Source organism: Schistocerca americana, chromosome 11 (assembly GCF_021461395.2).
Source record: "Schistocerca americana isolate TAMUIC-IGC-003095 chromosome 11, iqSchAmer2.1, whole genome shotgun sequence".
NCBI classification, from domain to species: Eukaryota; Metazoa; Arthropoda; class Insecta; order Orthoptera; family Acrididae; genus Schistocerca; species Schistocerca americana.
The window spans coordinates 45,778,483-45,802,263 of NC_060129.1; the positions used below are offsets into that span (position 1 = coordinate 45,778,483).

The following is a 23,781-nucleotide window of genomic DNA, read 5'->3' on the forward strand; positions in this document are numbered from 1 at the left end:
TAACAGTTACAAACGAGAATCTGACTACCTGAATGAAATTTATAACTATTTATCGACTACTACTGTCATTTAACACAGAATAAACGGCTGTCTAAGAACTACCAACACACTACCGCAGCGATGAAAACTTTCGTACGTGTGGTTATGTAATGCTCCTGGCAGTATGTTACAATGGGGTCACACCTCGAGGGTGTGCTAAACGTGCCCTTTCCGGATTGAAAAACTGAACGCAACGTCCGACAAGGCAGGCATCTCAAGTATTAATGAGGATGCAGATATCCTATCGTTCCAGCATCCGCTCACGGACAGAGGACACGAGATCTGCCACTGATGCAACTCAATACGCCCATTACAGTGGCGTATTTTTATGAGGATGGGCCTACTCAGACGTTCAAGGGCAGCTCTTGCCTGTATCTTTCTATTCCGCAAGCTAGTCGCCAATTCAGCACGTTTCGAAAGAGCAGATATCACTTGTCACGACTTTTCCGAGTCTAAACATGTTTTGTCTGATTCCTGTCATCCGCAATACGGCATTACGATAAGTTCGTTACAACTTTGATCTGATCTTAAACAGGAACTAGTTTCACGTGTAATGCTACTTGCTCCAAACCCGTAGGACCTAATTTACAAGCTTTAAGCACAGTAACAGATGGAGTCAACAGTAATAGGCTATCAAACGCACACTTTTATTAACAACGAAAAGTTTTTTTAATAATTGCTAATGAACATACTCCGCAAGCCAGGATTCGGTGCAGGGTATCTTGCACCACTGCTATTCATTCAGTTTCCTTGCCCGCTGGCAAATGCAAATGGAGCAGGAGAAAACACTACCTACATTGTTCAGTACGAGTCCCACTTCCAGTCTTCGCGGGATTTACGCGACATTTATGCTGGCGGCAGTAGAATCTCTTTGCTGTGAGTAGCGGTTCTTTTAAGTTCTCTCAATGGCGTCTCGCGAAATGAGCGTTGTCTCCCTCCAGGTCCCTTTCACGTAGATTTTCCGTAATGCGTGCTGATCGATCCTGCCAGACGCGAGTCGCTTACGTATAAATAGTGGCTCGAAACCAGTAGTTCAATATGTAGGCAGTTAAGCACAGAGCAGTGAAACTCCCAGTATCCGAAACGACAGCGGGATCTTAGAAGTACTGTGCATAAAATGCAAACAACTTTGCTGAAGCTTGCCATTAGTCACGCCGTGTAAACGTTAAGATACAAATGTTAAACGTGTTATTAATTCTACTAGATCTCGAACTGAGCTAGAGTTTATTAGCAAAAACTGAGCTATCTCTGCTCATGCAGATACATCACATGTGGCGTACAAATTTACTTTTATTGATCATTTGTCTGATTAACAATTAAGACACCGTATAATATCCAATGCGTTAATTTTGTGAACTAGTATGTGGATTGCCCTCTAGTTATTTCACGATAAATATTTCTGAATTCCATATTCAGAGTTAATGTAGGATGGCTTATTGATAAAATTTATACACCACTTGCAACGCCTCAGACGAAAGTACTGAGGTTGTCATACAACATTATTTCGTTTTGCGATTACTCTTTAGTGTAGCACATGTTTTAACTGTATGCTCTCGTGTCCTGTTTTTAGCATCTTGTTGCTATGTTCGTCATCTTCCTCTCATTCTTTCAGTTTTCTCAATTTTAGCATATCGTTTTGCGATGTTACGTACATATATTTAATCGACGTGTCTAACAGCACAAATTTAACTTGCAACACTGTAAGTTTGTTATATCTGGCCAAGTTATTTCCATTCGCGAATGACGCGTGGGAAAAATTATTCTTCAAGCATCTTTATTACCTAATTTATCGTTTTCTCCTTGTGGTCTTTCCGCGAACACGTATTGGGAGTAAGCAATATGTTTCTCGACTCTCTCCGCAAAGTACTCTCAAAATTTCACTAGTAAATTCCACCGTGTTGCACAATCCCTCACTTTTCGCGTCTGTCATTGGGGTGAGTTGAGCATCTATCTCAATCCTCTCGTGTTGAATAAATCCTGTGACGAAATGCGCGCTCTTCGTTTCATCTTCTCTATCTGTTCCACCACTCCTATCTGGTAACCGTCCTAGACAGGTTACCAACACTCAACGTAAAAAGCGCCTTTTAAGCCACTTATTTCGTGGATGAATCTGATCTGCATTAGCTTACATTTTTCCACATTTAGCGCAAGCAGCTATTCATCACACCGAACAGGAGTGCTGTCCAAATCTCATTAATGGGAAACTATGACACTTTCCTCTACATTAAAGCGTTATCAAACAGTCGCAGATCGCTGTTCACCTTAGTCGTCGTCCACATGATTTCCCCAGATTACCTTGTAAATGGGCTTGGGGTAAACTTTAACATTCGAGTCTTTAGTTTCCCTCAGCGCCACCGTAAGTTGCTTGCTGGCGTATCCCTGAGACAACTACCTCGCTCGTTGGTCACTCAATATGCGTCCCGCCGAAGATGCGGTAATACTCCGAAAATTTCATTTTTTCAATGGGACGGAGCACCACCTCACCGGTACATGCATGTGATAGTTTTACTTAATGAGCTGCCGCAACGGAGTATCAGCTGCAAGCGTACGTACAGGTATCCCATCCTCAAAGACCACCCCTGTGGCTCCCCTTCCATCAAGTTTGGACAAATGTGAGCCCGCACAGCAACAGCTGGGAGTGCAGTAACTCCAGACATGCTGAGAAGATTAGGATTAATTTCACTATCGCCTAGATGAGAATTTTACAACACACTCGTTCGATTCTCGAGTATTGTTCATCAGTCCAGGACCATTACCAGGGAGGATTAATAGAAAAGGTGTAACGAACAGCGGCTCATTTCCTCACGGGACAGTCACGGACATGCTCAAATTAGAGTGCAAGACGCCAAGAGAGGCGTTGCGCACCACGGAGAAGTTTGCCATTTGAACTCAAGAGTGCGTTCTGGCAAAAGTGGGACAACTTATTACATCCACATGCGTCTCGCCAAATGCCCACGAGACTATTCGAAAATTTGAGCTAATAATGAAGGTTACCGACAGTCCTTCCCACGCGTCATTCGCAGCAGGAAAAGAGTATGCAAGTAGATATGCCCTTCCACACTTATTAACGTTTTTGATACACTTATCTGGTGTGCAGCCTTGTACGGACGACAAACAGGTCAGACAATAATCCACGTCATTAGATGGGATAACTAATCACATATCTGCAACTACATTTTAAGTCCCCCGGCGCGTTTTTCTGTTCGTACACGGCCAATATCAAGAACTACAGTATATGCTTTGTTACGCCTTTCACTCTGGCGAGGTACTGAATCTAAGAGGGGATAAAAATCTGGGCATGTTGGCTCAAGGACGGACTAGGTCGGGATAAATTGACTCGTGGGCGGAAGTACGTCACCAGGTACGTATACTGTACAATTTTGAATTCCTTTGCAAACAGGTTTTACGTCTAAGACTTCCTCTTTAGTAGCAAATCAACACTGCTCGCGTAATTAAGTCTTCGCAGTGTAGGGTCACATTCAAATCTGAATATTTTCATGTTAACACCTCAACGTAAATTCTACAAATAGTACGTACGTAAACATGGAATGATCCAACCGTATGTTTATACGCATTCGGTATAATTTTTACTAGACTACAGGTAGTAACTGTTGTTCACTCAAAGCCTTTCTGTGAGATCCTAAGCGAGCAGCAGCGATTTCTTGCAGCCTATCCGAAGATTCTTTACATGGCCCACCAGCGTTCTGCTAGATTAAACTAAGCACTCAGCAGCGTAAGCGAAGTCTTATGTTTACCCAACTTAATGTCTGTACACATGCAGAGAGAGCTGCGCTACAGCTATCTCGCTTTCTACAAATTGCGATCTCCGTTTACGTTCCTCGCCGAACGTCCGTGCGTCACATTCTTTACCATTTTAGCGAACGAAATATTTGACCTCCGTGGTTGAGCCACATTATCTCATCATTCCTCTTACTAGAGCATGTTAGTACTTTTATCCTAATTTAATGTACGCTACCACTACCAACAACTCGCAGATATTTCTAAATACAACTGTGTAGCTTTTACTACGTACAATACGGGTCACGTACATACATCAGCGACTTTTTTCTCATGTTACGCTCTGCTCCACTCTCACTCTCAGGAACTAATAATAAGCTGGGTTAATTACGCGAGAGAGGGCAGGCATGGTGATTTCTGCGTTACCATTCCCAGAGTGACTGTGCGGCCTTCAAGACAAGCAATGCATACAGTTTTACCAAACATGAGTATAAAATTGACAGTAAAATGAATGATTGTTACGAGGGGGCAAAATTTTGGTTGTGACGACATTGCGTAAGAATCGCCGGGAAAAGAGAAAAAACAAGAGGGGGGAAATGTGGAAGGAATGAATATAGTTCGAATGATGGACACATAGAAGAGGACGAAAATACAAACGTTAGGATGCTCCGAACAAGACATGATTAAGAGGCTCCATTTTAACTTTTAATAAGACCAACACACTACACAAAAATGGTCAAGAAACGAAATATATTTGTATGATTATCTTATTTCTTCAATCCTTTGTGTAACATATAATCTAAATTATTTATTATTGGCTTTCGGAAGTAGACAAATGGATAAATTTTAAAGTTACCTAAAACATTTTCACAGACGTTGCAAGTGGTGTATCAATTAGGACATTCTACGTTTGACTAAGAGCAAGGAATTTACATACTTTTGAGAGCTCACAAAATTAAAACAATGGTTATTATACCGTGTTCTTATTTTTTCAAACTTATCGATAAATTTGTATAACACGTGCCGTATCTCTGACTAAATGATAATTCAATGTTTTTTAATCAACTTTCGCAGACTACGAAACCTAGTAGAATCAATAACATGTATAATATATTTAATGGCCATTTCTAAATTTCCTCGGCGTGATTAATGATTTGCTTCCGGATCTTAGCCGAGTTGTTTCCATTTTATGCACAACACTTCGAAGACCCAGCAGTCGTCCTGACAACGATGTTTACTAACTGGTCTTTCTCAGCCATTTATAAATGTTCTCTCTGCGCCCATTACGTTCTTTGATGCTCTGGTTTCTCAGAGAGCACTGATATTCCATGAATCGCTTTATCGATTCCCAGCTCTGGTGAATGTGATGGTTGGCGAGATCTTAATTTAGTGTGACAAAGCCTCTATTAAATTTAAAGTTCATCCGTGTTTATTACTTCTTCCCAAATCTATTTCTGAAATCAAATACTCCGCTGCTCCAGAAAACTTCCGACAGCTTAGTTGCTTGCGTCCCTCTTCGACTGTTCTAAGTGTCTCTCCAAGACATGCCACATGCGCATGGAACGCTTTCCGAGAGCTAAATCGTCTGACATTCCGAAGATTATTTCTTCGCTGGCGGCAGCCAAACATACTGGATGCTATGTTTTACTTTGAGTGTCCGTCTTCCACGATATTGTGTCAGCGGTAGATAAATATATTACAGGTGATTAATACAACGGCACCAGATTCAGTGATTTGGGAGAATGGCGGGACGGGGGCACTCAGAACCCTTCCACAGAAGTATGGATGCATAAATGTATCTGGAACGCATTCAGTCAAACCTGGGGCTATCCCACGAACTACTGCGAGATTAGCAACCCTGCAGGGCTTCCGCGATAATTCTGTCCGTCAAGCCTTCCAACGCAGGTTTCTCGAAATCTCATTACCCTTCAGGTAGAGGACGCTTAAGGATAGAGGAGTGAGGATAACCACATACTACACAGCAACCTTGTCCACCGTTTGCCATTTCTTTACATACGTGCGGGAAAACATACTGTTGATGTCACAGTATTTCAAAGAAGTGAAAATTATCCAGTGTTAATACCATGATTTAGACAGGTAAACCATTAGCTTCACAGGTCTTTCATCGCACACTGTTCCAGTGACCACTATATTTAAATACCCATAACAATAGATTGCATTCGGCAATTTCGAAGGCAACAAGTCAGATTTTATGTGAAAGTTGCATTAACGCTACACAAAAATATTCAAAGAAATTTTTAGCCTTTACGAAAAAACGCTTTTCAACAGGAAACTGTACAAAATGAACATAATATTACACGAGAGTACTAACGCTATGAAAACTAAATACTTCGCACTCTAAATTTTACATTTTCTATATTTTATTGTTTATTATTCACGTAGTTATTAAAATCTCGCGAAACACTGAAAAACGAAAATTACACTAGTGATTTTTAGGTGCTTAGTTTCCTTCGCTGAGGTTTTCCTTACGCTCGCCGGAAATTTATGTACAGATTTAAAGTCAGCGTGGCTTCTTGCAACAATGGAAAATATGGATTCTCTGCTTTTGGATCACATGTGGGGCATATTTTGCGTTTTTCCAATCTCTCTACACCGGCTTCCGTTCTTGGTTCTGGTACAACTAAACAGTTAAGCGTGCATAAGCTTCACAGCGTATGTAACATTAGTTACCTCGTTTCTTATCCGGTGTCATCAACGAGTTCAAAAGCTTCAATAATTAAAGCGGTTCACTTGAGTATTGTTTCCGTTTGAATTGTGAACGACAAAGGCATTCACCCCACTAATATCTAACATGCGGAAAAAATGCAATTGATCATTGTGAATCAGTCACAGGCGGCAAAACAAATTAGTCTTTACTTTCGCCCAGTTCCTATACTGTGTTAAGGTCACTTCCAAGTTTGTTGTTACTGTCTGATCCACTATCACTTCTTAAAGTGTCAAATCATTCTGAAACAGCATCCTCAAAATGCAGTATCCGTAATAGGGAAAGTACACGAAGACAAGCCTACTGAGTCCATAACGCAATGCCCTAGGCGCTGTCTCAATCAGCTAGCACGGACGATGGAGTAATAACATAGGTCCAAGTCATATTTAAGTGGCTACTGACCAGGGGAAAAAATGAGCGCATAGCATCGTTGGCCGGGAGGCCCCTATTTGGGGAAGTTCGGCCGCCAAGTGCAAGTCGTGTTTCATTCGACGCCACATTGGGCGACTTGCGCGCCGAAGAGGGCGACGAAATAATGGTGACAGCACAACAACCAGTCCCGCTTCTATCTGAAGTGAGCACGTTACGACCGAGCTAAGCAAACGAACGGACCAAGGAAACCAGAAACACACTACGCTGTCATCATCTACCCACTTATTCTAGCGGTCTGTGCGACTGTACCAGGGACGTTAAGGGCTAAAGAGAAACCTAAATCTTTTGCATTTGTGGCTTTCAAGAAAGCTTTCGACAATGTTTACTGGAACACACTCCAATTTTTGAAGGTACAGAAAGAAGTACATGAGCGAAAGGTTCTTTTTAATAGGTACAAAAACTAGACTAGCAAGTAATCTGACGACATGAAAGTAGTTAAAAAGGGTGAGACTGGGAGAAGAAATAAAAAACCTACATTTAGCGATAACAATTGTCAAGCAGCAGAAGACTTGGAAGAAAAGTCCCGTGCAAACTGACTACAAGATGAACAATTAATCAAGGGTAACTTAATATAGTCTAAATCAGACGGAATTAGATCAGGAAATCTACTAAAAGTGGTATATGTATTTTGCTTTTTGGGCAGCAAAATATGAGGACTGTTCAGTAGAGAATAGTTTCTTAAGGTCGTAATTTCTCGCACTAGAATTTATCTTACGATGTTCTGTTAACTGTACGTGTAAGAACACGCCGTTTATGTTCCATTGTTGGCACCACTGATATCCGGCTTGTTGGTCGCGGATAAGTCGAGTCGTTCAGTATCGCCTACCACAACAATGGTGATTCGCGATAAACAATATACAGCTAGGAAATTCTGATTTCGCCCTAAATAAACGTTTAGTGTTACGAAGGCGTATGGAGAGGCCTTCCCTGCTGTAAAGCTAGAACATTGTTTAATGCGGGGAGACAATTTCAAAGGAAGGTTACTGCTCTTACGGGAGAAGGAAACAGCTGATGTTATTGCTAGAGAATCGACGAATAATCTTAACGAACTTTCTGAAACATTGAGTATTTCTCTGGATGCCACCCAAAAGTTGGCGACGAAATTTAAACATGAGACTTTTTGCAAGACTGCCGAAAATTTAAACATGAGACTTTTCCCAAGACTACCGAACAAAAGGACATCCGCTTGCAAGTCTACATGCAGTGGAAGTTTATGACAGAGGAAGATCCAGTTCCTTTCTAAGGTAGTCAGTAATTCCAGCTGAATGAATTGTGCTGCATCATTTTGACCCTGAGATCATTTGCCAAAGCTCTATGTGGAAATGTTTCACGACCGCAAAAGAAAGCAAAACTGCAAATGGTGTTACTGGATGTTGTTGTTGTTGTTGTTGTGGTCTTCAGTCCTGAGACTGGTTTGATGCAGCTCTCCATGCTACTCTATCCTGTGCAAGCTTTTTCATCTCCCAGTACCTACTGCAACCTACATCCTTCTGAATCTGCTTAGTGTATTCATCTCTTGGTCTCCCTCTACGATTTTTACCCTCCACGCTGCCCTCCAATACTAAATTGGTGATCCCTTGATGCCTCAGAACATGTCCTACCAACCGATCCCTTCTTCTGGTCAAGTTGTGCCACAAACTTCTCTTCTCCCCAATCCTATTCAATACTTCCCCATTCGTTACGTGATCTACCCATCTAATCTTCAGCATTCTTCTGTAGCACCACATTTCGAAAGCTTCTATTCTCTTCTTGTCCAAACTATTTATCGTCCATGTCTCACTTCCATACATGGCTACACTCCATACGAATACTTTCAGAAATGACTTCCTGACACTTAAATCAATACTGGATGTTAACAAATTTCTCTTCTTCAGAAACGCTTTCCTTGCCATTGCCAGCCTACATTTTATATCCTCTCTACTTCGACCATCATCAGTTATTTTGCTCCCCAAATAGCAAAACTCCTTTACTACTTTAAGTGTCTCATTTCCTAATCTAATACCCTCAACATCACCCGACTTAATTCGACTACATTCCATTATCTTCGTTTTGCTTTTGTTGATGTTCATCTTATATCCTCCCTTCAAGACACCATCCATTCCGTTCAACTGCTCTTCCAAGTCCTTTGCTGTCTCTGACAGAATTACAATGTCATCGGCGAACCTCAAAGTTTTTATTTCTTCTCCATGGACCTTAATACCTACTCCGAATTTTTCTTTTGTTTCCTTTACTGCTTGCTCAATATACAGATTGAACAACATCGGGGAGAGGCTACAACCCTGTCTTACTCCCTTCCCAACCACTGCTTCCCTTTCATGTCCCTCGACTCTTATAACTGCCATCTGGTTTCTGTACAAATTGTAAATAGTCTTTCGCTCCCTGTATTTTACCCCTGCCACCTTTAGAATTTGAAAGAGAGTATTCCAGTCAACATTGTCAAAAGCTTTCTCTAAGTCTACAAATGCTAGAAACGTAGGTTTGCCTTTCCTTAATCTTTCTTCTAAGATAAGTCGTAAGGTCAGTATTGCCTCACGTGTTCCAGTGTTTCTACGGAATCCAAACTGATCTTCCCCGAGGTTGGCTTCTACTAGTTTTTCCATTCGTCTGTAAAGAATTCGTGTTAGTATTTTGCAGCTGTGACTTATTAAGCTGATAGTTCGGTAATTTTCACATCTGTCAACACCTGCTTTCTTTGGGATTGGAATTATTATATTCTTCTTGAAGTCTGAGGGTATTTCGCCTGTTTCATACATCTTGCTCACCAGATGGTAGAGTTTTGTCAGGACTGGCTCTCCCACGGCCGTCAGTAGTTCCAATGGAATATTGTCTACTCCGGGGGCCTTGTTTCGACTCAGGTCTTTCAGTGCTCTGTCAAACTCTTCACGCAGTATCATATCTCCCATTTCATCTTCATCTACATCCTCTTCCATTTCCATAATATTGTCCTCAAGTACATCGCCCTTGTATAGACCCTCTATATACTCCTTCCACCTTTCTGCTTTCCCTTCTTTGCTTAGAACTGGGTTTCCATCTGAGCTCTTGATATTCATACAAGTCGTTCTCTTATCTCCAAAGGACTCTTTAATTTTCCTGTAGGCGGTATCTATCTTACCCCTAGTGAGACAGGCCTCTACATCCTTACATTTGTCCTCTAGCCATCCCTGCTTAGCCATTTTGCACTTCCTGTCGATCTCATTTTTGAGACGTTTGTATTCCTTTTTGCCTGTTTCACTTACTGCATTTTTATATTTTCTCCTTTCATCAATTAAATTCAATATTTCTTCTGTTACCCAAGGATTTCTACTAGCCCTCGTCTTTTTACCTACTTGATCCTCTGCTGCCTTCACTACTTCGTCCCTCAAAGCTACCCATTCTTCTTCTACTGTATTTATTTCCCCCATTCCTGTCAATTGCTCCCTTATGCTCTCCCTGAATCTCTGTACAACCTCTGGTTCTTTTAGTTTATCCAGGTCCCATCTCCTTAAATTCCCACCTTTTTGCAGTTTCTTCAGTTTTAATCTACAGGTCATAACCAATAGATTGTGGTCAGAGTCCACATCTGCCCCTGGAAATGTCTTACAATTTAAAACCTGGTTCCTAAATCTCTGTCTTACCATTATATAATCTATCTGATACCTTTTAGTATCTCCAGGGTTCTTCCATGTATACAACCTTCTTTCATGATTCTTAAACCAAGTGTTAGTTATGATTATGTTGTGCTCTGTGCAAAATTCGACCAGGCGGCTTCCTCTTTCATTTCTGTCCCCCAGTCCATATTCACCTACTATGTTTCCTTCTCTCCCTTTTCCTACACTCGAATTCCAGTCACCCATGACTATTAAATTTTCGTCTCCCTTCACAATCTGAATAATTTCTTTTATTTCATCATACATTTCTTCAATTTCTTCGTCATCTGCAGAGCTAGTTGGCATATAAACTTGTACTACTGTAGTAGGCGTGGGCTTCGTATCTATCTTGGCCACAATAATGCGTTCACTATGCTGTTTGTAGTAGCTTACCCGCATTCCTATTTTCCTATTCATTATTAAACCTACTCCTGCATTACCCCTATTTGATTTTGTGTTTATAACCCTGTAGTCACCTGACCAGAAGTCTTGTTCCTCCTGCCACCGAACTTCACTAATTCCCACTATATCTAACTTCAACCTATCCATTTCCCTTTTTAAATTTTCTAACCTACCTGCCCGATTAAGGGATCTGACATTCCACGCTCCGATCCGTAGAACGCCAGTTTTCTTTCTCCTGATAACGACATCCTCTTGAGTAGTCCCCGCCCGGAGATCCGAATGGGGGACTATTTTACCTCCGGAATATTTTACCCAAGAGGACGCCATCATCATGTAGTCATACAGTAAAGCTGCATGCCCTCGGGAAAAATTACGGCTGTAGTTTCCCCTTGCTTTCAGCCGTTCGCAGTACCAGCACAGCAAGGCCGTTTTGGTTATTGTTACAAGGCCAGATCAGTCAATCATCCAGACTGTTGCCCTTGCAACTACTGAAAAGGCTGCTGCCCCTCTTCAGGAACCACACGTTTGTCTGGCCTCTCAACAGATACCCCTCCGTTGTGGTTGCACCTACGGTACGGCTATCTGTATCGCTGAGGCACGCAAGCCTCCCCACCAACGGCAAGGTCCATGGTTCATGGGGGGGTGTTACTGGATATCTTGCAAAAATCAATGTGAAATACATCCCTTCGCTCCCTACAGTCCTGCTGGAGTCTAGCAGAAGCGCTGGGGCAAGTGCATGGCGTCCAAAGGCAACTGCTTTGCGAAGAATCGTAAAAGTTAAGACGATGAGAAAAGTTACGTTGTAATTCATTATTGAACAGCCCAGGTAAATTACGACACCCGAAGTAAAGACGATACGAATGGGTGACTGGAAACTGTAAGGCAAGTATTTCTGGAAGAATTTGCTGCCATCGAATATAAATGAAGTGTTTTGAAGCCTCTCGTGATCGTATTTGTCTGGAGGGTAGCCTTCTTCGGAAGTGAAACGTGAACGGTAAGCCGCGCTGACAAGAGAATGGAAGCTTTTGAAATGTGGTGCTACAGAAGAATGCTAGGGAACTGAGGGATAGATCGAATGAGGTTCTGAGCCGGATTTGGAAGAAAATTTTATGGCACAATGCGACTAAAAGAATGGACCTGTTGTGACATCCCGAGGCGCTGAAGGATGGGGAGGGGGACGGGGGAAGCGTGGGCGGTAGAAATTTTAGAGGGAGACCGAGGGATGAATACAGCTTATGTAGGTTGCTCTGAGGAGATGGGACTTGCACAGGATAGACTAGTACGGGGACGGCCGTCAAATCTATCTTCTGAATGAGGACCACACCATTTAATTCTGCCTCGTATCTCGTCGGAATGTTCTCGTGGAAGACTGAAGTTGACAGATCCACAATATGTATAGCTACGCATTCACTTGTGCCTCTTGCTCCTAATCGCCTTGCGGCTGTGCTTGTGCCACATGTAAATAGAGGAACGAGTGTAGGTGCCGGCCTTATCCGCAACATCACACTAGGTGCCTCTACTTCGACGTGGGGCAAGCACAGCAACACGCCGACTTGACGCAAAGCGCACGCGTAACTTGGTAAGAAGCCCCTTCATTTGAAGAGGGCGAGTCGTCGGTCCACACTGCATAGCTCAAATCAGCTACCAGGCCTGTCGGTGTTTCAGCGACTGAAGAGCTGCAGTTTTAAGGAACGGCCATTTGGGAGGTACAGACAAAGTCCCTTCGCGATGTTCACTCGTAAAGTAATCCACTTCGAACTGCATTCGGTAATGGTGGTATTTCCTACTGGCTTTGAAACATTGTCAGTCACAAGGGGCTTAACGGCCACTGTTCGTTCGCCGTACAACATTCCTTGCAGACACGTTGAGGCAGTCTCCATTGCCACACCAGCAAATGTGGCAAATTCATTCACGATACGGTCACGGTCTCGTTTAAACACGACTTACTTCGTAAAAATTGCTACGTCTCCAAGTTTATTCTTATCTTACTGCGCTGGCATATACAACCATTCCGCAGCCAATAGTTGCGTCATATGTGGCGTCAGACGATCGCCTGCATTCTCTTCTACGTCTTCAACGCGCTGAAGTTAGTCTGCTTTTTTGTGGGGCTGGCTAGTTCTGTGAGCTTGTTAGTGATATACAATGAATAAACTGGTAGAGTAAAAGCAATACTAAAATTAAAAAACGCCTGCGTGTAAGGTTTGAACTTCAACGTGCAGACCACTGTGTGACTACGTCAGCGTGTTTACTCCTTGGCCTTCTCAGGCGAGGCCACATCCGATGAGGTCACCTTACCTCCCGAAGGTTCAGGCATCCCACTCTCGGTAGCACTTCTTCGGAGGATTAAGCGTTGGGATAAGTAGAATTCCCACCTTATTCCACTGTCGCCGTCTTCCTACAGTGTAGTCCCTATACTCTAGGTCTAAAAATTGCTAAATTGGAGTTCGGAAGAAAAATCAGAAAGTGCTCCCTTTTTCTAAGAACTTAGGCAGTCGCAGAAATGGCTGATCCGTCCTACATATGGCAGTTGTTTTCAATAAATGACTGGCAGAAAGTACCAATCTTATACAGCATGCTTTTGACGATGCTACATTGTTTAGTATTTGATAGCTATCGACAGTTAACGCTCTACGAATTTGTCCACATGAATTAAACTGGTCGTCGCCACGTGATACGAGATCTCAAAGGTCTTTGTTTATCTAATATTAAAGCTGTGCTGGATTCTACTCTGGCCATCTGCTCATTACTTAACTATTGGGGACAGCAAACCGGGCCATAACGAGCTATCTAGACTAACATCGCACTACTATACCAAATGAAATGACGCCAGAAACTCTGAAGAAACTTTAAATGGTAACGGACAGTCGAGTAGATGTGCAAAGCAGGCATTGCGAGAAATGCGGTTCATCGCATACTGACTGGAAATTTGGACATGAGAAACCTGTGCTCAAAATGGGTGCCGCGATGACTCAATGGAACAAAACCAGCGTCGTGAGGATATTTCACTCATAGTATGTGGCGTCGTTGCGCTGCAATACAGCACAGTTATCGAGTCAAATTCACAGCGACGGATGAAACGTAGGTCCATCACTTCACAACTTCGACGAACAAACAGCTAAAACAGTGGAACGAAAGTGAGGAACCTCCTCCAAAGAAGACTAAGGTGATTCCATCTACAGGCAAAGTCACGGCGTCTGTTTTTTGGGATGCATGTGGACCAACATCTTCAAAACGGAAAAAATGACAAGTATCACGCGAACTTCTTGCGGCGTCTGAACGCTGTAGTTTAGGAAAAGGGGGCCTCATTTAATGAAACAAAGTTTTGCTTCACTACGACGACGCACTAGTTCTCACATTCACTACAGCCATGACCAAAACCAATGAGAGTTCAAATTACTTCCTCGAAAACGCTATTCGCCAGACGTAGCCGTAATTGGTTTCCAAACAGTGAGAAATTGCTTGGTGGTAAGGTCTGTCAAAGAATGGTGGAGTCTTCAGTTAATGGCTATTTTTTGGGGGCTCTGCGGGTTTCCACTATAATCAGGGTACCGAGGATATTAAATATCGCTGAGAGAAGTGTATTGAGCTGAAATAACACTATGTAGAGAAAGATTTTCCCAACATTCGTGTTTTTCTTTCTTTTTACGTCGGATACTTAAGGGATAGCCCCCGCATCTTTACTGCTAAACAGGTTACATGCGTTGTTTACGCCACTGGGCTCAAGATCGATAGAATACAGGGACGTTTAAACTCTTAGGATTACATAGTTTCTGGTACATATGACAGTTACATGTTGCTATAACAGTTTGACATCTGTATACTACATGAAGAGCTGTCATCTAATCACACGTATGAATGGAGGTGGTCGATAACAAGTCAAATGAGCAAGCACAGATGATTTAAGATTTCCGCGTCAACTGCTAACATTTGAACCTTGTCCAACCTCTCATTTATGATTATTGCTAAACTGACTTGATCATGCCATTCAAAAAGTCTCACGGAAGCGACGACTGTTACCTCAGAAGGAATTTCTAGTCGGCGTTCGTCATGTGTAGGCCAAATTTTCCTACGAGATTTTTTTCGTTTAACTCCGGAAGTCAAATAGTGCCAGTGACTTAAATTGCCTTAGTAAGAATTTACACACGAAACAACCGAAAAACAGTCCAAAGCTGCCTATATACGCAGCTCCTCAAATACGCCAAACTGTGTGTGTGTGTGTGTGTGTGTGTGTGTGTGTGTGTGTGTGTGTGTGTGTGTGTGGGGGGGGGGGGGGGGGGGGGGGGGGGGTTGGTCAGATTTGCACTGTGCCACCTGTGAGAAAGTCAAAAAAACAGCGCTCCACATGTTCCTTTCAGATAATTGGGGAGATGTACTCAGCAATATCTTACAGAAATTAAATTCATTTTTTTGTGTGTTTCTACTAATCAGTGACACTTGAGTGCCAATTTTACTAATCACAGTGGTGAAAGGCTCACAGAATTTGACTGTTTAACCTACTTATTTGTTACATGTACTTAATTCTCGTAATTACAATAGTACGTTAGCTAAAAACGATAACGTGTTGCGGTTTTCGTCTAGTCGTCTAAGGAGCGTATTATGGGAGACCTGCAGTGTATTATTTCATTCTGATTAAAAATTAAATGAAATTCGAAGCTGTATTGCTGTTCTGCTCATCTTTTTACGCGTCAACTGTGGCTGGCCACGTTACTGCAGGCTAGCCTTACCAGCTGCCCAGCCAGTGCTGTTCAAGTTAAACGCGCCAGTAACGCTGATGTCCCGTATTATCGCCAACGCATGCGCGTAACGCATAGCACAAAACGTACCCTTTTATCCTATTTGACAGTACTGTAGACAGCCTGGCTGCAGTCTCATGTGATACGGAAATCCAATGAGGTTCCAGCAAACGCGGAAGAATACATAGTGCAATGTTTACATCAGGTTTATTTTGATGAACGGACTATAGAAGATGCCTAGTAATTGGACATTAGAGAAATACATGCACTTTCTAATCTCATAATGGAGTTACTGGTTTCTGGAATTACGATGTTTTCTGAGGCAGATTTATCAAGTTTCCATTGCCTACCATCAATGTCTTGTTGGACGGTAGAAACAAGTTTAGGGAACCATTTGCTCCTCATATCCAACAGGACATATACATCCTACTTGAAATAATTACGAAACTATAAATAATCGAAATTCTGAAACACTCTCTGAATGTACGTTCCAAAAGTAGGACACATTTAAAGTAATATGCTAAATTTTAATTTGGTCACGAAAAGGTTAAGGCAATATATCACATTCAGCTACTCAAGTCCTCAGTCCGACAACTGCAATGTCCTCAGCAAACCTCAAAGCTTTTATTTCTTCTCCCTGAACTTAATTCTCTCCACATTCTTTGCTGTTCACTCAATATAACGACTGAGTCTATGTCAACATTGTCAAACACTTTTGAAAGGGATTGGGTGGCTGGGGGGAGGGGCACAACATCCGTGGCTGTAACAGAGAGGAAGAGGGCGGCTGGAGGAGGATGACTTAACACTGTTACGGTAAGTGCCATCTGCCACATACCGTAAAGTTTTTGGACTGGTGTAACGTTTTCATTACGACTACCTTAACAAGCAATCCCGTTTTCTCTTGGGGGTACACGGTCTACCTCTCATCGCCGAAGTGCTGATAAATTTATGGGCGATCTTATCTCTCATTATCTTTGTGAAAAATTGAGACCACGTGATCTGCCGGCAACCTCTCATCGGTCTGAAACGCAATAGCAAACGCTATGACCAAACATACCGACGCCAATGACGTCAACCACTAACTTGCACGGAGAATTTCCTCCGGGCGGCTTTTCTGACTGCATACCATTTTAGTATCACGCTATGACTGCCCGCACGTGGGCGTACAGATAAGATGTCCCAATTTGTTTGGATGGCAGTCTGTCCAGGAAATTGCAAACTTTTTCGATTTAGTACGAAAAATTTCGCCTGTTAAACATTTTGTACATATAAACAGCTATCTGCCCGGAACTGCAGCGGTTAAATTTTCACCTTACCCTTATCTAAATTTTCCCCTATTCCTCCAAAATCACTGTAGGCCAACAGTTCCGCCTCGCCAGTTAACATTTCTTACTGTCATTTCTCGAATGACTGAAGTTATTGAAAACTTACGAAACTTCTTTAAATTAGTGTGATTCAGTAAAGCAGAAACAATGCACAAATACACCAGGCAAATTTTCTGACGACATTTCTGCATACACCGATGACCTGATAGTCATCTGTTGGTACTGACCTCAAGAATGGGATTTTTTTTAAAAAAACTATTACTCCACTAGACAGTCTTCATTTTACATAGAAAAAGCCACTGAAACGGCATTTACCCAACACGGAGATTTCTAAAAATATTCTCTGGCAGTACCCTACTGCTCCATTACCCCCCCCCCCCCCACACACACACACACACACACACACACACACACACACACACACACACAAATTTCAATGAAAGCTACACGCCACGTCGACCGAATTTTCGAGAATGTGAGTTGAAAAGGCAACCACCCAGTAATATGACTCCGTAAAATTTTTGTCTTTGTGGTATGTCAAGTTCAGAACTGAAATATCAATATACCACAGCAGTTCGAGGCAACTCAAATTCTAGAGAAAATAAACTTTTTCCGGAGAAGCTTTGTGAGCATTCATTTCCTAAAGCGATATTTTCACGACAAACAGCGTTGCTCACTCGGTAGTGTTGGTTAATGATAATCGGGTAATCAACGGATCGTTGGTACGAATTTCGCTTTGCACTTACCATTTTATTTTTTCGTTGAGATCCAATACATACACCATTTAAATATACAATTTTATCAAATGTTTAACACATCGAATCATTTATGAAAATGGACGTCTTTTCTAATTACATAATATCACGCGCAAAATTGTACGTTTTATTGCAAAGATAGCATCTCAATTTGTCGATTTCCATTTATTGGTAGAACTCTAGGGAAGCTTAATACACGTAAGACGACCGCGTCTAGAACGCTAGTGACCCCTTCTTTAATACTGTTAAGTATTTGGGATTAAATAAGGACGTCTAAGCAATTCATATGCGTCCTGCCACATTTGTTACCAGTAGGTTCGTTTAGCACGCCAAGCATTACGGAGACGCTTCGTAAATCGAATGTGAATCACTGGAAGGAAGTAGTTCTTCACGCGAGGCATTGTTCAAGTTTGAGGCTGACTGCAAAACAACGCTACTACCGTTAAGACACTTCGCTAAGCACCACGAGAGAAATTAGGGATCGTACGGAGGTAGACATTTTTCCCTTTACGAGTGGAACAGGAAAGGAAATGACTAGTAGTGGCACAAAGTACCGTCCGCTATACACTATGTGGTAGCTTGTGTATTGCATGTAGATACAACTAACTTTAGGATTTCAAACAAAGCCGTTCGTAGTGTACCAAGCCTGTAACTACCAAGTAGCTGGTTTATTTCCTCTCTATACATACCTCTTTAAAAATTGATTAAACATTTGTTAATAAAACTTACAAAAAGTACTAGACAGCTGCGAACCCGAAAGTTTTTTTGTACGCTGCTGTTTTACTAAGAACTCGCCAACTGGAGGCAGCAGACTGCTATCTTCTTCTGACCTTTGAACTTAACAGGCCAGTTAAGGGGCCCTACAGCTTAACGTGGAGTCCGAATCACGGCAAGAATCTACTTTTTCACATAAAAGGCTGTCCAAGACGATACACGTGAAATGAACTCAAGACTTTTGCATCCGTGGTGTGGCACTATCACGTTCCTCGGCGCTTTTTAGATTTACTGGTCACACGGAACCGATCGTAAACTGAAATTTCGACCAAAAATTCGAAAATATAGTTTGATGCAATTACAATTAAGTATAAAACGTAGGACATTATGCGTTTTTGAGTGATTATTAATCAATAAAAGGTTTCATTTTTTTGGAAAATATTTTGTAATTCATAATTGTTGAAGCTTTCGTTGCCACTTGCTGACACTGATTGCTAGCCTCTGTATCAAGATCTTTGGCCTAAGTTTAAAGATTTTTCTCACGTTTCACCAACCCAAGCGACTGGAACTGTCACAATGTTTCACCCTGCACTGCTGGTGGCTGCCTGTATGTCAATTAACAATTCTATTGGGTAACATAGGGTTCGAATTGACGTGAAAAAGTTGCATATAGCGCTGATGCATCACTAGACTCACGATAATGGCGATTGTGACAATCTAAATAATTCACGGCGTACTGAAATTCCTTTTTCCGAGTGTTAGATAATTTTATCTTACTGCTTCAGAAAACTGATTTTCAGAGCTCTGACCTGTAATGTATGAAGTGCCAATCCGCTAGGTGCCGTTGTCACCTCTGGCAACAGCCACTCGCAAACAATGCACCGTTCTCCACTATACGGACGCTATTCCCGGTTTATGAAACTATGCGCGCAGTTCACAGCTATTCCATTGGTTGCCGACGGATTTCGTAAGGACAATCCAAGCAAACATCACAATCTACTAAGTTCCATTGGCCTTGTTCTGATATTTGTGTCATAGTTACTGGACGACAGCACAGTAAACAAAAGATACAGGGCGATCCATATAAACCTTAACTACTTGAATGGGTCAATTCACAGGACGTGAGAAAGCGAGTACAGTTCATCGAAGTTTGTGAGGGCATCTGCCAATTTATTTCCCAAACTGGAAATGTATCCCATTATTGCTTTGAGCAAGTACTTCAGTCTTAATTGGAACACACTGTACGTTTACAATGATCATAAAAATTGCATATTGCCAACAATATAGAACGCCAATGTTGCTGGCAAAATAACAGCCACGCGTACTTTGGCCACATGTACGGCAACATTGTCGGCCAATGTCGGCAATATTTGTGGCACACTCCGATTGAAATTACTTTGTGATTGACGTTCCAGTGGACGGAGGTGGGGGCAGAGAGAGAACCAATCGCGGCTTTTTCTCTGGCTCCACGTGCTCCTTGTGTTGCCTTTGCTATGAGGAGCTGCAGCGCTTATCACATGACACGTCCCGCGGGGTTTGGGAGAGGCCAGGAAGTAGACCGCTCGGGCGGAAGGGGTTGGGACGCGAAGGAGCGCCGAACACGCTGACTTTTTGCATGTTTTGCTGCTACAAAAATATTTCCATGCAAATATTGCAGGCTAAACTACAGGGTGATTCAAAAAGAATACCACAACTTTAGGAATTTAAAACTCCGCAACGACAAAAGGCAGAGCTAAGCACTACCTGTCGGCGAATCAAAGGAGCTATGAAGTTTCATTTAGTTGTACATTTGTTCGCTTGAGGCGCTGTTGACTAGGCGTCAGCTAAGATGGCGACCGCTCAACAGAAAGCTTTTTATGTTATTGAGTACGGCAGAAGTGAATCGACGACAGTTGTTCAGCGTGCATTTCGAACGAAGTATGGTTCGAAACCTCCTGATAGGTGGTGTATTAAACGTTGGTATAAACAGTTTACAGAGAATGGGTGTTTGTGCAAAGGGAAAAGTTCTGGACGGCCGAGAACGAGTGATGAAAATGTAGCACGCATCCAGCAAGCATTTGTTCGCAGCCCAGGAAAATCGACTCGCAGAGAGCTGCAAATTCCACAATCAACTGTATGGAGAGTCCTACGAAAAAGGATGGAGCGCCACCACACTGGCACTTATCTGTCCGTAACTACCTGAACGTCAACTACCCGAGGCGATGGATCGGCCGCCAGGCAGCCCGTGACATCACTGGCCTCCAAGAAGCCCTGATCTTACCCCCTGCGATTTTTTCTTATGGGGGTATGTTAAGGATATGGTGTTTCGGCCACCTCTCCCAGCCACCATTGATGATTTGAAACGAGAAACAACAGCAGCTATCCAAACTGTTACGCCTGATATGCTACAGAGAATGTGGAACGAGTTGGAGTATCGGGTTCATATTGCTCGTGTGTGTGTGGAGGGGGCCATATTTAACATCTCTGAACTTGTTTTTGAGTGAAAAAAACTTTTTAAATACTCTTTGTAATGATGTATAACAGAAGGTTATATTATGTTCCTTTCATTAAATACACATTTTTAAAGTTGTGGTAGTCTTTTTGAATCACCCTGAAGTTTGAAGTATGATAGACGTCTCGCTTTCTGCACAGAAATGTTAATATGAACAATGTCAGAGTCTCCATCTTTATCAAGCGATCACAAATTGGTTAAAATCTGACTCCTTTACATCTCTCAGTTTCACATCGTAGCTGGCCTTTAATAGTAATATTTATGATGTTTTTAAATTAAGAAAACTACTTAACACTTTATACTTTATGTTCAGTGGGCTCTATGCCATTCAACGAGTTGTGTTCACCATTTGCCATTTTCTCTGCTTATTTAGATTTGCTACTTTCGAGATGTGTATTATTGCTATTATTCGCCTATAACGTGTCATTATGGTATCTGAACTCATCACCGTTGCCGTAACACCAGCTGCCAAGACGACGTTCCCACTACCTACGAAGACAGCCAACATTCGGTAAAAAGAGTAATTGTTCGTTTTTCGATGTGTGCGCGCAAGCAAGCGCGCGCAGCTATCGATCGCACGATCACTTGCCGCCTTGTGTACAAGTCGGCAACTTACTCGCAGCCACTGCTGTCAACCACAAAGTAATTTTAATCTGAGTATACACATTTCCGTCATTACAGGACTCGTGCATTCGCGTTACACAAAGGAAAAAGAAAGGGAAATTGTGTTTCGTGGGTATGTTTACTTTTCAGTCCGGTAACTTAAGAAAACTCACGAAATGATACTGCATAAATGTCTCTTCCAGAACGCTGAAACGTTATTTTGAAAACACTGAATAAAAATTCGAGAATTGGTTGAGACTAATACGAACATATACCAACTAGAACCAGATCGGCGATGACGAATTCTGGCTGTTTGTGATTCAAGCGAAGTTTGACGCACTTCTTAATTACACTTATCAATATACCTCTTCGTGTAAGACTGTTGCATAGCGTTGTTGGAAGGACTTAAATAAAATTTATTTCAGCTTCCTGTAATTAAGTCTTCTTTCTGTCGGCCTCTCTTGGCTAGCTCTTGTTTTCTTCAACTCCAATGTCAATAGGTATCGAGGCCTGAGGATGCCTCAGTTTCCAACCTAAGCACTGTGGTTGGGAAACCACAGTGCTATTTCCTTCCTCAGGACATGATGCCTAGTGACGAAATATGAGCACACGGAACATCTGATCAGCTGCATCAATTGAGTTTCTAACGAACAGGGCACACTTCCAGTCTGGCTAAACTGGCACCCAGCTTTCGAGGATTTTTTTTCCTTCGAAGTTATTGACATATGCTGTAGTACTAGGAACTCTCTGTACGGAATTTGGACAGTTCTACAGAAATTCACAAAGGAAGCACTATCACTTGGGAAAAACTTATCTTGTAAAAATATTTGTCTACATCCAAAAACAATGATGGCAATTCTGAATACCTACCCACGAGCTCTACAGGAAACCTAAAAACATTTTTTTTTTTTTTTTTACAGGTAACAGTTCATGAGAATTGCAATAATGAGGGATATTGTTGTAACCGAAATACACAATAAAAATCACCCTAGTCCTGATGATGGTTGCACACAGCACCCCAACATATTTACTGAAGAATGGTCTATTAAACCCTTCCTGTGAGAACTATGCTCAGGTAGCACGATGTCCCAAATGCCAACTGGTTGGCAATTTGTGGAAGACTGTAGCGTTTAATTTTCCATGTTAGACACTGAAAGCATAATTGCAGAGGTAGGGTTGCCAACATTTTAAATGATCACTGTACAGTACATTTAATGGAAATACGGAAGCGTCCGATCCCGTCTGCTTTGACCCATGACGTCACAAATATGGCGGAAACAAAAACAAATACACACACTTTCCACAAGAAGCCTAATGACACTAACGGGACAAGCGTGGGAAATGGGGTGTTTTGGGTGGGGTGCAAACTAAATATAGACAAATTTAGACGCCTTGCGTAGCTACAACGTGTAAGTGAAGACAGCCATGCATGAATACCCACCCACCTCCCCAGGGGTCGTAACCCCTGCAACCCATATAAGATAAAGATGCTTCAGTAGCTGCTTAGTGTTTTTTGTCTTTTTTAAAAAATCTCACGGGATAGAACGAACAGAACAGAAAGATAAATATAATAAACGAAAACAGAAATTGGAGGAAACACATAATTAACATAAGTAATAAGTGTTTTTAAATTTAAAAAAATCTCACGAGATAGAACAAACAGATCAGAAAAGTAAATAAAATAAGATAAAACAGAACTGGAGACAGCCACACTCAAACCACACTCCGCGCCGTCATGACGTCACACACGACAATACCCTTACGTCACGGGTCAAAGCCGACGGGTGGGATCGGACGCTTCTGTCGACCCCATTTAATTTGCCATGCAAGGTGTTCTAGAATCTCAAGGACTATGGAAATGGCTATGGGAAGAGTTCTTTAAGCTCTGCTACTGGAGGCAGCTAGAACATTGTCATGTTTTTAACATGTTCATGACCACATGTCAGCTCCTGATTATTTACTAAACAGAACAATATCACTGTCTTCTATTAAATCTATGACAAGGTGCCTGAAGTTTATTCACACTCGTTTGAATAGAAATGTTATTCTCGTTGACTGTGCTCTTGTGCAGTTGTCACTCTGGTATAACTTTCAAATCTTTAACTCCACAATGTCTTCCCAGCTTAAACAATTTAAAAAGTTGTCGATATTAGCTCTGCGAGCTCTTCAGTACTGCTATACATTTTCTGCAAATTTAA

The 23,781-nt window shown here is 42.0% G+C and overlaps 1 protein-coding gene across 2 annotated transcripts in view; it reads right to left on the reverse strand.

The window, feature by feature from the left end:
- The window catches only part of LOC124554050 (Y-box factor homolog), a 137,023-nt gene that overhangs the window by 82,144 nt on the left and 31,098 nt on the right, over positions 1-23,781 (reverse strand). The window lies entirely within an intron of this gene.